Source organism: Gavialis gangeticus, unplaced genomic scaffold (assembly GCF_001723915.1).
Source record: "Gavialis gangeticus isolate Ggan-Ray unplaced genomic scaffold, GavGan_comp1, whole genome shotgun sequence".
NCBI lineage: Eukaryota > Metazoa > Chordata > Crocodylia > Gavialidae > Gavialis > Gavialis gangeticus.
In genome coordinates, this window is record NW_017729025.1 from 36,981,856 (window position 1) to 36,984,133 (window position 2,278).

The 2,278-nt window shown below is 40.9% G+C and overlaps 1 protein-coding gene across 1 annotated transcript in view; it reads left to right on the plus strand.

The window, feature by feature from the left end:
• Nucleotides 1–2,278, plus strand: part of ITPK1 (inositol-tetrakisphosphate 1-kinase) — a 329,726-nt gene that overhangs the window by 169,857 nt on the left and 157,591 nt on the right. The gene's annotated exons all lie outside the window — the stretch shown is intronic.

The following is a 2,278-nucleotide window of genomic DNA, read 5'->3' on the forward strand; positions in this document are numbered from 1 at the left end:
AACCAGTTTTTTACAGAAGCATTGAAACAGGAAAGAACAGACATACTGCAGAGTATATCAGTAGTAAAATATGTGAAATCCTACAGAAGATTGAGAGTGATAAAGTGTTTGCTTTGCTGCCTGACAATGCAAGTAATGTGAAAGCAGCATGGAAGATCATAATGGATAAATATCCACATTACTGCAATAGGATGTGCATCCCATGGGCTAAACTTGCTGTTTAATGACTTCATGAAATTGAAAATTCTGCAAAAGATCTATAGAAGAGCAAAAGAAGTTATAAAACATGTAAAAGCTATTCATATTGTAGCTGCAGTCTTTAAGAAGAAGCAGGAAGAAAAGAATGCAAAGAATAAAATGGTGACACTCAAACTCTGTAGTATAACTAGATGGAGTGGAGTGGTGATCTCATTTGAAAGTTTACTGAAAAAACAAACTCTTCAAGAAACAGTAAGAATTGAGGATCTTAAAGTATATACAGAAGTGTAAAGAACACTGTACTTGATGAGGATGTCTTCTGGGTTCAGCTGCAGAACTCCCTGAATGCTAAAGCCAATTTCTTCAGCAATCGCTGCATCTGAATCAGACAGTGCACTCTTGTCAGACATTTCTTACCAAATGGCCCAGATAAAATCAACCATTTTTAAGAATCTAAGTGTATCTCTGCTTACAAGTACAGAAGAAAGAAAAGTGAAAGACTTTATTAACAGATGGGAAGAATTTTGTTGCCAATCAATTCGTGCTGCTGCAAATCTTTTAGATCCAAGATTCAAAGACAGATGTTAGTGATGATAGCACTCTTACTGCATTTGACTGGAGTACAAAACAAGCAACACACTTAAGACTTGATGTTGGAAAGGTACTTTCAAATCCTGCAGAATACAGAACATCTTCAGGTATTTGGTCCAGGAATGCGATCTGGGACTCTGCCAAGCATATTCCTCCTGCAACACGGTTGTGCAAGGCCTTTGCACAACACAGCCTCTGACTCCTTGTTTCTCACCTGCTTCATATTATTCCATCTTCTCCAGCATGTGAAAGGAACTGGTCTGTTTGGAAATGCACCAAATCAAGAAATAAACTAACATGTGAAAGAGTAGAGAAGTTTGTCTCAGTCTGGGCAAATCTTCAGTTTTCAGAAGACCATGAAGATCATAAAAATGAAGGATCAGAAGAAGCCGAAACTGCTGATGGTGATAGCTCAGAAAATGAGACTGATTAGACAAAGTTTCATGTAGCGCAATTTGTATTCAATGAGTCTTGGGATTTTTCTCCTTTTTTTTTCTCATCTCTTTTTTTTCTAAAAATAAGTGCTTTATGTATCTGCTTGACACTGTGGAGGAGACTAAGTCCAGAATACATAACAACATTCTTTGTTTTACTATATTGTTGATGGTTTCTTCTATTTTCAACTTTAATCTTTGCCTGCTTCCCATAAACTGGCAAAAACTAAGAGCTGCTAAGTTCCTTGGAGTTCAGCAGCTTGTAGCTCCATTTGTAACAAAAATTAAAAACTTTTTAAAATACATTGTTAGTAAATTTTGTAATTATTGTCTGAATATACTTTTAAATTTTAATAAATATACCAAACATGATAATTTTATGAGCAAACCAAGTTATACATAATACATTTTATGTTCTTAAAGTAGCAAAGGGAATTTAGATCAGTAAAGGGTGCTAAGAAAATAAGTATTGCATATATTTCAGTTTCCCTCAAAATTCCCAATTTTTTCTGACAAACGGGGAAAAAAAGTTTTTTCCCCCATGGCTTCAAAATTTCTGGAAATTTTTATCTCTAGCACAGAGCGAGGTCAGGTCATAAGAGCAACCCCAGTCACTGGATGCAGTTAAGTATGGGGAGTGGGGGATGGAGATCCAGGGGACTGTCTGGAGGGCTGGTGGGGAGCAGGGTATATGTGGACAGTGGCAGGGTGTGGAGCTGCAGCAGGGCAGGGAGAGTGGGGGAAGGAGGCAGGGGTGGTCCTTTGCAATGGGGAGTTGCATGCCTGGGCCAGCGGCATGGAGCCGGAGCCCATATGCAAGGGCTGGCACTTGCTGCTTGCACTCTAGCTTGAGTGGGATGGAGGCAGCTGGGGGCCCCCTCTGCCAGGGCTGGGGGGGGCAGGAGACAGCGGAGTGGGAGTGAGGGGCACCAGCAAGGCCCAGGTGGCTGTGCCTTGGGGGTGAAGGGCACCAGCAAGGCCCGGGGGGGGGCTGTGGTTAGGGGGAAATCACATCACAGGCCCATTTGCCAGTGTAAACACTTGATGACTTCCTG